Source organism: Balaenoptera physalus (genome assembly GCF_965194825.1).
Source record: "Balaenoptera physalus genome assembly, chromosome: 1".
Lineage (NCBI taxonomy): Eukaryota > Metazoa > Chordata > Mammalia > Artiodactyla > Balaenopteridae > Balaenoptera > Balaenoptera physalus.
In genome coordinates, this window is record NC_138882.1 from 151,912,936 (window position 1) to 151,927,078 (window position 14,143).

Below are 14,143 nucleotides of genomic sequence, written 5' to 3' on the forward strand. Positions count from 1 at the left end.
TAATTTTACCATTTTTAATGTATCAAAAGAATATAATCTAGGACTTGGGAGTTGACTTTCCCTAAAATATTTAGCTGGTATGGGAAATTTTCCTATTATTCTCCTCAAAAAGTTCCTAGAAAGAATGTTTTCTAGACCTATTCACAGCTATTCCAAAAATAGCACTGGATTCACAAAAATAGCATTTTGTCCTCTGGATAATAAAATCAGAGATTTTTAGAGCTGGAGAGAACTAAATAATGTTGAAACCAAGTCCCCCCTAAAACTGAGTTCCCTTACCGAGTTTACGATTAATCTCTCTATCTAAAACTTTATTCCCTTACTTGTCTCCTCTGACCTCAATCCCTTTCTTGTCCCCTCAATCCTGTGCTAACTGAATACTAATTAATCAGAGTCAGTTGACTAAGATTGCTGCTGTTAATAACATCATTAAAATTGCTGTTATATCCACTTAATATCCAACAGTTTAATACTGTTTAATTGCAGTATTAAAATTGCTGTTGTAGATACCATCATACAAACTCAAGTTGTTTCTCCAGGCAAGATGAGCTCACAACCCCCAGAGCCATGGACCACCTGGCCAGAGAATCATAAACCAGACACATTCTGACTCCCAAAACCATGATTAAGAAATGTCACACATATATACACTACTATATATAAAATAGATAACTAATAAGAACCTACTGTATAGCACTCTACTCAATACTCTGTAATGACCTATATGGGAAAAGAATCTAAAAAAGAGTGGATATATGTATATGTATAACTGATTCACTCTGCTGTACAGCAGAAACTAATACAACATTGTAAATCAACTATACTCCAATAAAAATTAATTAATAAAAAAAATACACGTGTTCAATAATGAAAAAAAAAAAAAGAAATGTCACAGAAATGTCTTGAGACGATGATTAATTCCAGTTTCCTTGTTCTTCCCCTTTAAAACATCCCTAACTCAAAGACCAAGATGGAGTGGATCTGAGACTTGTCTCCCACTCCCTTTCTTGGCGCCCTGCAAATAAACCCTTACTTTGCTGCAAACACCCACTTATCAGAGTTTGCTTTCTGCTCCAAGCCAAGGGCACAGGAGCCCTTGCTTAGATACAAAGGTAGCAATGAGAAACTGTAAGATTAAGTAATTTGTGAATGGTCACAAAGCAGGCTAATTCCAGAGTTGAGATTAGAAGCCAAGTCTCCTGATGTACATTTGTTTTTCTCCCACACCAGCTACTCAAGGATAGCTTAGTTAAGAATGTTGGATAGACTGGTTTCATTGTCCTGGAGGCAGAGCAAACCGGTCTACCTATAATGTCTGTTCTTCCACCCACACCCCCAATCACAACGTCTGATTCCCGAATACCTATGACAGTTTTCTGTATAACCCCAACCTTCTCAAGAAATTTAACTGCCATTTCTCCTTTCTAAGCAATGTCTACATATTTTTACAGCATATATATTTTAAACACTGTTTTAAAATAGGTAATTCTACATCTTGTAATGATTTTTTTGAATTGTGAACATTTTGAATATTAAGGTCAAAGTGAATAATTCTACTAATATATCCAAACTTTGGGGCAATCAGTTTTACTTGAAATCTGCCATACAAAAAGCTTAAACATTTATGAATACATAAGACCAAAAAAAGTATTCAGACTGGTCTTATGTATACGTGGGTGGGGAAATAAGGCTAGTTCTCTTCCCCAAAGAGTAAATATACATAGTTTACAAATATTTGAGAAAAATACTCAACTTTACCTTGATCAAATAGAAAGATACTGTTTTAACCAATCACATTGGTCAGGATGTTTAAACATGGAACTAATCAATGCTGGGGAGACCATGGCATGACAGCCACCTTCAAACAGTAAGGGTAAAAGTTCAAACTGGTATAACCTTTTTGGAAAGCAATGTACAAAATTATTAAGAGCATTTAAAATGCCTTGAAAACCATTCTATGGAAATAATCAAGCATAGGAAAAGTCTTACACACAAAGCTATCTGTTTATCACATTCTTAGAACAGTGAAAAACTAGATAATCTACAAGTGAAATAACTGGGGAATGGTTATATAAATTATGATCTATCCAGATGACAAAGTACTATGTTCCTATTTAAAATGATGTATACAAAAATTTTAATAATTTAGGAAAATGTTTATGATATAATCTTAGTAAAAATGCAAGGAACCCTTTAGATATTCATCTACCCATCCATCCAACAAATATTTACTGAATGCCTAATATGTGCTGACACTGCTCAAGGCTCAGAAGATCTAATAAATAAGATAGGCATATAAAGGTACACAGCCTGCTTAAGGAATAGAAAGTTAAGTGAATGAGGCTAGAGAGTGCTCAAGACAGCCAGTGAGAGTGAGAGAGAAGGGGGTGAAGAGGGAGAGAGGGAGTTGGGGGAGGGAGGCAGGCAGAAAGGGAGAGAGTGAGGGGGAGAGAAGGAGGGAGAGAGAGAGAACATGAATGTACTGGAAGCACCAGATTTTGCAATAATCTCAGTAACACCATACCACTGATACTGTAGAAGATGTGATACACTGTGTTAAATCTCTACTCATGATTTGCTTAACTCACATGTGGCAAAAAAAGGAAGAAGGGAGGGAGGGAATAAAGATCCATGTTAACTTATTTATTCACTTTTAACAAAAGACGACAGTGAGAAAACATATTGATTATATGAGCTTTCTGGTTATCTGCTTTCAGAATAACCTGGCATTTCTTGCATTTCTAGAATCTAGATTTGTGAAGGTGGAAGTCAAAAGTTGGCCTCAGAAATCTACCTGCCAAGAAGACGCAGAAGATAGTTATGAAAGCATAAACTATATGAGCAACACTTTTTAAAATTTTTCCTTCCTTGGATAACTTCTGGCACTGAATTAAAGACCATATTTTTCCTCTCCTTGGAAAAAAAATAAACTATCAAACATGAACATGACATACTTATAAACTGTGGAGGGACATAGGAATGGGCATCCTGTCAAAGTAGTATATCCAAACAGTAATGTCCTTCTTAAAGTCTCTTATGAAGGGAAAAAAAAATGTTTAACCTTGTTACTTCATTTTACTACCATCTTGCTGCAAAAATTTCCTAACAAGATGTTGGTCAATCTTTTTATATAAAAATAATTAGCCTAGGACTCAGCTACATAGTTACATAGTCTGGTTGCTACTGAAAATAAACTATTCAAACATGTATCAAGCACTCCATTAAGTATTGAAGATACAAAGAATTCACAGTGTAATATGAAGTGCTAATAAAGATAAGTACTAAGTGCTATGGAAAGCCACAGAATGGAAAAACTACAGAGAATAATATCTTGAGATATTACCCGAGGTCTTTTCTTCCTCTTGCTTCCTTGAACCCATAACTCTCCCTACACCATTAAGCAGTCAAGTACAAAAAAGTCATAATTTAGCTTTAGTCTCAAATTAGACATCTAAAGACCTTATTAGCATAAACAGATTAAAAAGCCAGTTTTTCTATTGTTGGAGCCTGGCTTTTTGAGAAAGCAAAGATTTGTTGAGCTTTAAAGAGCAAAAAGCGTTAACAGACTCAGCATACACTGAAAAATGCACATTTATTAAGATCAGTTTTTCCCTCCAAAAGTTACAAAATTATCAACCTAGAATGCTATCAAATGTACAATATATTTCAAGAACAAAAGTAACAAGGATATTTTCAGACAAAATAAGCTGAAAGAATTCATCACCATACTGTAACACCCACACTATAAATGTTAAAGGAAATCCTTTAGGCAGTAAGAAAATGATAGCAGATGGAAATATGAATTTACACAAAGGAATGAAGTGGTAACTACATTAACCTTAAATAGATAAGGTTTTCTTATTGTTTAATCTCTTTAGGAGATAACTGATTATTTAAACAAAAATAATTTCTTGTGGGGTTTAAAACATATGTAAAAGAAAAATTTACAACTACAGTATTATAAGGCCTGGACAGGAGAAATGGAAGTATACTGTTGTAAGGTTCTTTTACTATTAGTGAACTCGTATAATAACACTTGAAGATAGGCTATGATAGTAAAGGTAAAATGGAGAAATAAAAAATAATCCAAAAGTAGGGTGATAAAAAGAGAGAAATGGGAATAAAGAACAGCTGGGACAAAGAGAACACAAACAGCCATACTAATAATCACATCAAATATAAATAGTCTAAACACCCCAATCAAAGACAGAGATTGTCAGTGCGGAGAAAAAAAACAAGACCCAACTAAATGCTGCCAATGCACTTTAAATATAAAATCACAAATAGGTTAAAACTAAAAAGATAGAAAAAGATATGCCATGTTAGCACTAGTTAAAATTTGAAAGCCGGAGTGGCCATATTAAATCAGCCAAAGTAGATTTCAGAGCAAAGACTTGCCAGAGCAAAGAAGGCCATTTCATGAAGATAAAGGGGAAAACATAAAACTGTCTTTATTCACAGACAATATGATTGTCTATATAGAAAACCTGATGCAGTTTTTACACAACTACTAGGATTAATAAGTGAGTCTTAGCAAGGCTATAAGATGAATAAACAAAAATTGATTGTATTTCTACATACTAGCAATGAAAACTTGAAACTGAAAAAATACCATTCACAATAGCATCAAAAATATGAAATACTTAGGGGTAAATCTGAATATTTACCCCTAAGTATTTATGCCATAATCTGACAAATATGTGCAAGACCTGTACAGTGAAAACTATAATATATTTCTGAAAAAAGTTAAAGACTTTTTTAAGTAAATAAATGGAGACATATATTTTGTTTATGAGTCAGAAGATTCACTATTGTTTGAATCTCAATTCTCCCCCAGATAAATCTATACATTCAACATAATCCTAATAAAAATCTCAGGAGAATTTTTTGTAGAAATCAACAAGCTGATTCTAAAATTTCTATAAAAATACAAAGGAGCTAGAATAGCCAAACAACTCTAAAAAAGAAGAATTAAGATGGAGGGCTAAGGCTACCTAATATCAAGAACAATTATAAAGGTAAAGTAATCAAAACAGTATGGTACTCATGTAAAGACAGACACATAGACTAACTGGACAGAAAAGACAGACCACAAATAATGCCCACATATTTATGAACAACTGATTTTTGACAAAGGCAGTGCAGTGGACAAAGTATAGATAAATAAGTGGCACTCCAACAACAGGAAATCCATATGTAAAAAATGGACTTGGATCCATACTTTGTGCCATACATAAAAATTAATTCAAAATGGGTCACAGATCTAAATGTAAGGCTTAAAGTATAAAACATCTAGGAGAAAACACAGGAAAAGATCTTTGTGACCCAGGGTTAGACAAAGATGTCTTAGACAGGACTTAACCATAATTAAAAACTTCTGCTCTTTAAAAGACACTAGTAAGAGAATGAAAAGGAAAGTCACAGACTGGGAGAAAATCTTTGCAAAGCATATATTTGGTAAAGAACTTGTATACAGGATATATAAAGAACTCTCAAAACTCATCGAAAAAGATATACAGATGACAAATAAGCACATAAAAAACTGTTTAACATCATTAGCCAGTAGGAAAATGCAAATTAAAACCACAAGAAGATGCCACTACATACTGATTAGAATGGCTAAAATTTAAAAAGCTGACCATACCAAGTGCTGACGAGGATGTGGAAGAACTAGAACTCTCATACACTGCTGGTGGGAAGGTGAAACAGTATGACCACTTTGGAAATCAGTTTGACAGTGTCTTTTTTTGTTGTCTTTTTAAATTAATTTACTTATTTTGGCTGCGCCAGGTCTTAGTTGCAGCATGTGGGATCCTTTAGTTGCAGCATGTGGACTTCTTAGTTGGGGCATGCATGCAGGATCTAGTTCTCCGACCAGGGATCAAACCCGGGCCCCCTGCGTTGATAGCATGGAGTCTTACCCACTGGACCACCAGGGAAGTCCTCAGTTTGACAGTTTCTTAGAAGTTAAACCTACACCTGGCATATGATCCAGTCATTCCACTCCTAAGTATTTACACAAGAGAAAATATAATCTGTGTTTATACAAAGATTTACACATGAATGTTCACAGTAGCTTTATTTGTAATAGCCAAAAACTAGAAACAAGCCAAATGTCCATCAACAATAAACATGATATATCCATACAGTGGAATACTACTCAGCAATAAAAAGGAATGAACTATCAATACATGCAAAAATATGGACAAATCTCAGGCAGACAAAAAGAAAAATAACATACTGTAGAATTCCATTTATACAAAACTCTAGAAAATGCAAATTAATCTATAGTGACAGAAAACACTGCTTTGGGATGCGGGGTGGGAAATAGTTGGAGGGAGGGATTACAAAGATGTATATATGACAAAACTTTTGGGGTTGATGGACATGTTCACTATCTTGACTATGGTGATGGTTTAACAGGTGGATATATATGTCAAACTTATTAAATTGTACATTTTAAATATGTGCAGTTGAAGATGGCAGTGTGGGAAGACGCGGAGTTAGTGTCTCCCCACAACTAGGGCACCTGCCAGCTGCTGGTGGGGGACTCTGACGCCCAAGGAGACGGGAGGAACCCCAAAGTGAACTGGTAGGATGTAGGGGGACTGAGTGGGGAGGAGAACTGAAGGCCAGACAGGATCAGTGCCCCTGAGGCTGGGAAGATCAGGAGAGGCAGGTGGGAGGAGTCATCCGGGAGAACGGGGAGAGGAGCAGAGGGTGATTGCCCTGCCCACTGGGGCCCGGGGAGCCTGCTGAGCTCCCAGGCTGGTCCCCTGCCCTCCAAAGCCCCCTCCAGGCTGTGTGGGTCCTTGGGAGCATAGGAAGGAGGCCAGGGAGATAAGGAGAGGCAGGTGGGAGGGCCCTTCCCAGACCCAAGGGGCAAACGTCCCACCCACTCGAACCCAGGAAGCCTGTTGGGCTCCCAGCTGAGGTCCCCTACCCTCTGAGACCAGGGGTGGGGGACACGCCTGGACCCCTTCTATTCCTTGAGCCTAAGTCCCCCCCCTCACATTCCCCAGGGCCTTTCCAGCCCTCTGGGTCCTAAGCATAGGCCCTGCCCACTGCCCAAACCTCACCCTTGCTTAGGCTCCGTCCTCCACAGCCAATGCCTTTCCCCCCTTTTTATTCTTTTCTTTTCCCTCCTCCTCTTTTTTACTATTGGGTACTGATATACCTTCCGGTTGTTGATTCATCTATATTTTTTATTTTTATATTCTTTCTAACATACTTGTTAGCTTCCTAATCTAATTTATTTTTTACTTTGTTATTGTTCTTTTTTTTTTTGCCACCCCACGTGGCTTGCAGGATCTTGGTTCACAAGCCAGGGGTCGGGCCGAAGCTCCTCCGGTGGGAGCTCTGAATCTGAACCACTGGACTAACAGAGAACCTCAGACCCCAGGGAATATTCATCAGAGTGAGGTCTCATGGAGTTCCTCATCTCAGCACCAAGACCCAGCTCTACCCAACAGCCTACAAACTCCAGTGTCGGACGCCTCAAGCAAAACAACCATTAAGACAGGAACACAATCCCACTCATTAAAAAAAAAAAAAAATGAGATGGCAAAAAAATATGGCACAGATGAATGAGCAAGGTAAAAACCTACAAGACCAAATAAATGAAGAGGAAATAGGCAACCTACCTGAAAAAGAACTCAGAGTAATGATAGTAAAGATGATCCAGAATCTTGGAAACAGAATGGAGGCACAGACTGAGAAAATACAAGAGATGTTTAACAAAGATCTAGAAGAACTAAAGAACAAACAAACAGAGATGAACAACACAATAACTGAAATGAAAAATACTAGAAGGAATCAATAACAGAATAACTGAGGCAGAAGAAAGGGTAAGTGAGCTGGAAGACAAAATGCTGGAAGTAACTGCTGAGGAGCAGAATAAAGAAAAAAAGAATGAAAAGAACTGAGGACAGTCTCAGAGACCTCTGGGACAACATTAAATGCACCAACATTCGAATTATAGGGGTCCCAGAAGAAGAAGAGAAAAAGAAAGAGAAAATATTTGAAGAGATTATAGTCGAAAACTTCCCTAACATGGGAGAGGAAACAGTCACCCAAGTCCAGGAAGCACAGAGAGTTCCATACAGGATAAACCCTAGGAAAAATACACCAAGACACCTATTAATCAAACTAACAAAAATTACATTCAAAGAAAAAATATTAAAAGCAGCAAGGGAAAAACAAAAAAATAACATACAAAGGAATCCCCATAAGGTTAACAGCTGATTTTTCAGCGGAAACTCTGCAGGCCAGAAGGGAGTGGCAGGATATACCTAAAGTGACAAAAGAGAAAAACCTACAACCAAGATTACTCTACCCAGCAAGGATCTCATTCAGATTCGATGGAGAAGTCAAAAGCTTTTCAGACAAGCAAATGCTAAGAGAATTCAGCACCACCAAACCAGCTTTACAACAAATGCTAAAGGAACTTCTCTAGGCGGGAAATACAAGAGAAGAAAAAGACCCACAAAAACAAACCCAAAACAATTAAGAAAATGGTAATAGGAACATACATATAGATAATAACCTTGAATGTAAATGGATTAAATGCCCCAACCAAAAGACACAGACTGGCTGAATGCATACAAAAACAAGACCCATATATATGCTGTCTACAAGAGACCCACTTCAGACCTAGGGACACATACAGACTGAAAGTGAAGGGATGGAAAAACATATTCTACGCAAATGGAAATCAAAAGAAAGTGGGAGTAGCAATACTCCTATCAGATGAAATAGACTTTAAAATAAAGACTGTTACAAGAGATAAGTAGGGACACCACATAATGATCAAAGGATCAATCCAAGAAGAAGATATAACAATTATAAATGTTTATGCACCCAACATGGGAGCACCTCAATACATAAGGCAAATGCTAACAGCCATAAAAGGGGAAATCGACAGTAACACAATCATAGTAGGAGTCTTTAACACCCCACTTGCACCAATGGACAGATCATCCAAAATGAAAATAAATAAGGAAACACAAGCTTTAAATGACACGATAGACCAGACAGTTTTAATTGATATTTATAGAACATTCCACCCAAAAGTGGCAGAATACACTTTCTTCTAAAGTGCACATGGAACATTCTCCAGATTAATCACATCTTGGGTCACAAATCAATCCTTGGAAAATTTAAGGTAATTGAAATTGTATCAAGCATCTTTTCTGACCACAGCACTATGAAATTGGAAATCAATTACAGGAAAAAAAACTGTAAAAAACACAAATACATGGTGGCTAAACAGTGCACTACTAAATAACCAAGAGATCACTGAAGAAATCAAAGAAGAAATAAAAAATACATAAAAACAAATGACAACAAAAACACAATGACCCAAAACCTATGGGACGCAGCAAAAGCAGTTCTAAGAGGGAAGTTTATAGCAATTCAATCTCACCTCAGGAAACAAGAAAAATCTCAAATAAACAATCTAACCCTACACTTAAAACAACTAGAGAAAGAAGAACAAAGAAAACCCAAAGTCAGGAGAAGGAAAGAAATTATAAAGATCAGAGCAGAAATAAATGAAATAGAAACGAAGAAAACATTAGCAAAGATCAATAAAACTAAAAGCTGGTGCTTTTTCTGTTTATCTTTGAGAAGATAAACAAAATTGATAAACCTTAGCCAGACTCATCAAGAAAAAAAAGGAGAGGAGACAAATCAATAAAATTAGAAATGAAGGAGAAATCACAACTGACACCGCAGAAATACAAGGGATTATAAGAGACTACTACAAACAACTATATGCCAATAAAATGGACAACCATGAAGAAATGGACAAATTCTTGGAAAGCTACAATTTTCCAAGACTGAACCAGCAAGAATTAGAAAATATAAACAGACCTATCACAAGTAATGAAATTGAAACCGTAATTAAAAATCTTCCAACAAACAAAAGTCCAGGGCCAGATGGTTTCACAGGTGAATTCTATCAAACATTTAGAGAAGAGCTAACACCGATCCTTCTCAAACTCTTCCAAAATATTGCAGAGGGAGAAACACTCCCAAATTCATTCTACGAAGCCACCATCACCCTGATACCAAAACCAGACAAAGATGTCACAAAGAAAGAAAACTACAGGCCAGTATCACTGATGAACATAGATGCAAAAATCCTCAACAAAATACTAGCAAACAGAATCCAACAGCATTCCAAAGGATCATACATCATGATCAAGTGGGATTTATCCCAGGGATGCAAGGATTCTTCAATATACGCAAATCAATCAATGTGATACACCACATTAACAAATAAAGGAATAAAAACCATATGACCACCTAAATAGATGCAGAAAAAGCTTCTGACAAAATTCAACACCGATTTATGATAAAAACTCTCCAGAAAGTGGGCATAGAGGGAACCTACCTCAACATAATAAAGGTCATATATGACAAACCCACAGCAAGCATCATACTCAATGGTGAAAAACTGAGATCTTTTCCACTAAGATCAGGAATAAGACAAGGATGTCCACTCTCGCCACTCTTGTTCAACATAGTTTTGGAAATCCTAGCCACAGCAATCAGAGAAGAAAAAGAAATAAAAGGAATACAAATTGGAAAAGAAGAAGTAAAACTGTCACTGTTTGCCGATGACATGATACTATACGTAAAGAATCCTAAAGATGCCACCAGAAAACTACTAGAACTAATCAATGAATTTGGTAAGGTTGCAGGATACAAAATTAATGCGCAGAAATCTCTGGCATTCCTATACACCAACAATGAAAAATCAGAAAGAGAAATTAAGGACACCCTCCCATTTACCATTACAGCAAAAGGAATAAAATACCTAGGAATGAACCTGCCTAAGGAGGTGAAAGACTTGTACTCAGAAAACTATAAAACACTGATGAAAGAAATCAAAGATGACATAAACAGATGGAGAAATATACCATGTTCTTGGATTAGAAGAATGAATATTGTGAAAATGACTATACTACCCAAAGCAATCTACAGATTCAATGCAATCCCTATCAAACTACCAATGGCATTCTTCACAGAATTAGAACAAAAAATTTTACAATTTGTATGGAGACAGAAAAGACCCCAGTAGCCAAAAAAATCTTGAGAAAGAAAAACGGAGTTGGAGGAATCAGGCTCCCTGACTTCAAACTATACCACAAAGCTACAGTAATCAAGACAGTATGGTACTAGCACAAAAACAGAAATATAGATCAATGGTACAGGATGGAATGCCCAGAGATAAACCCACGCACATATGGGCACCTAATTTACAACAAAGGAGGCAAGTACATACAATAGAGAAAAGACAGCCTCTTCAATAAGTGGTGCTGGGAAAACTGGACAGCTACATGTAAAAGAATGAAATTAGAACACTACCTAACACCATACACAAAAATAAACTCAAAATGGATTAAAGTCTTAAATGTAAGACCAGACGCTATAAAACTCTTAGAGGAAAACATAGGAAAAACACTCTTTGACATAAACCACAGCAAGATCTTTTTTGACCCACCTCCTAGAGTAAAGGAAATAAAGACAAAAATAAACAAATGGGACTTAATTAAACTTTAAAGGTTTTGCACAGCAAAGGAAACTATAAACAAGACAAAAAGACAACCCTCAGAATGGGAGAAAATATTTGCAAATGAAGCGACTGACAAAGGATTAATCTCCAAAATATATGAACAGCTCATGCAGCTCAATATCAAAAAAAACAAATATCCAGTTAAAAAATGGGCAGAAGACCTAAACAGACATTTCACCAAGGAAGACATACAGATGTCCAAGAGGCACATGAAAAGATACTCAGCATCACTAATTATTAGAGAAATTCAAATCAAAACTACGATGAGGTATCACCTCATGCCGGTCAGAATGGCCATTATCAAAAAATCTAGAAATAATAAATGCTGGAAAGGGTGTGGTGAAAAGGGAACCCTCCTGCACTGTTGGTGGGAATGTAAATTGATACAACCACTATGGAAAACAGTATGGAGGTTCCTTAAAAAACTAAAAATAGAACTACCATATGACCCAGCAATCCCACTACTGGGCATATACCCTGAGAAAACCACAATTCAAAAAGAGACATGTACCACAATGTTCATTGCAGCACTATTTACAATAGCCAGGACATGGAGCCAACCTAAATGTCCAGCGACAGAAGAATGGATAAAGAAGATGTGGCACATCTATACAATGGAATATTACTCAGCCATAAAAAGAAATGAAATTGAATTATTTGCAGTGAGGTGGATGGACCTAGAATCTGTCATACAGAGTGAAGTTAAGTCAGAAAGAGATAAACAAATACCAAATGCTAACGCATATATATGGAATCTAAAAAAAAAAAAAAAAAGGTACTGATGAATCTAGTTGCAGGGCAGGAATAAAGAGGTAGACATAGTGAATGGACTTGAGGACTTGGGGTGGCAGGGGGAAGCTGGGGCAAAGTGAGAGTAGCATCGACATATATACACTACCGAACGTAAAATAGATAGCTGGTGGGAAGCAGCAGCATAGTACAGGGAGATCAGCTTGGTGCTTTGCGATGACCTAGAGGGGTGGGACAGGGAGGATGGGAGGGAGGCTCAAGAGGGAGGGGATGTGGGGACATGTGTATGCATATGGCTGATTCACTTTCTTGTGCAGCAGAAACTGACACAGTATTGTTAAGCAACTGTACTCCAATAAAGATCTATTAAAAAGATAATAAATAAATATGTGCAGCTGATTATATGTTGATTTTACCTCAAAAGAGCTGTTAAAATAAGAAAATAAAATATGGGATATATAGGCACGATATTCCGTCTCTGTCTTCCTTTTTCTTGTCAGGAGCAATAAAAGCCAGGGCCTGCTCCTAGCTATCTCTACCTGGCAATAGGTATCAAAAGTAAACATTCTCTCTTAGGCTCCATTTCTCCTGGCACTGAATAGTGTTCATTAGAGTCTAATGATAAAACTTACCTCCCCTCACAACACAGTGATAAATGTGCAAAATTCTGGGCAACGGGAATGAGGACAGGTGACCTCTAGGATATGATGAGAGATGAAATAGATACTTTGGTAAAATGTTATTTAGGCCTTACTGACTTACTGACTTTTTAGAGTCAGTATTGGATTTAGGTTTCGTCAGTCATCATCCTAGAATGTACTTCTTTTGGTGACCCCTTATAGAGTACAAGAAGAGCCAGGCCATGGTTTGAGTATGCTAGGTGCTCTGGCTAAAATTCCATTTACTCTCATTTCATTTTCACCCAACTCCTTAAAACCCAAGTTTATAATACCTTTAAAGGTACTGAAACATGTAAAAAAAAAAAAAAAGTCACACAATAGAATAATACATGTACCATTAAAAATATTAAGAACTGGGCTTCCCTCGTGGTGCAGTGGTTAAAAATCCGCCTGCCAATGCAGGGGACATGGGTTCAAGCCCTGGTCCGGGAAGATCCCACATTCCGTGGAGCAACTAAGCCCGTGCGCCACAACTACTGAGGCTGCACTCCAGAGCCCGTGCTCTGCAACAAAAGAAGCCACCGCAACGAGAAGCCCATGCACCACAACAAAGAGTAGCCCCGCTCACCGCAACTAGAGAAAGCCTGTGAGCAGCAACGAAGACCCAACGCAGCCAAAAAAAAAAATAATAAGTAAAATAAATAAATTAAAAAAAAAATATTAAGAACTATGTGAATTCAGGAGGAGACATAATTACATCCCTTTGAGATATTAGAGCATCTTAGAATTAGGAAGGATCTAAGAGTGTGTCAAATCTAAGGCCCTAACAGATGGGCAATTCCCCTTACAACATTCCCATCAAGTTGTTAACTTGTATTTCTCATGCACAGCCTCTGTGACAGGCAATATATGCTCTCAGGAGGCAATCTATTCCATTTTTGAAATGCCATGTTAAAAAGTTCTTTCCTGAACAAAAATTGCACGATTCTACTTATGTGAGGTACTTAGAGTAGTCAAAATCATGTAGACAGATGGTAGGATGGTGGTTGCCAGGGGTGAGGGGAGAAGAGAATGGGAAATTTTTGTTTAATGGATACAGAGCTTCAGTTTTGCAACCTGAAAAGAGTTCTATGGATGGATGGTGGTTACAGTGACCCAACAATGTAGATGTACTTAATACCACTGACCTGTA

General features: G+C 37.1%; 1 protein-coding gene across 2 annotated transcripts in view; it reads right to left on the minus strand.

Moving 5' to 3' along the window:
• SCP2 (sterol carrier protein 2) overlaps positions 1 to 14,143 on the minus strand; it is a 149,164-nt gene that overhangs the window by 53,977 nt on the left and 81,044 nt on the right. The gene's annotated exons all lie outside the window — the stretch shown is intronic.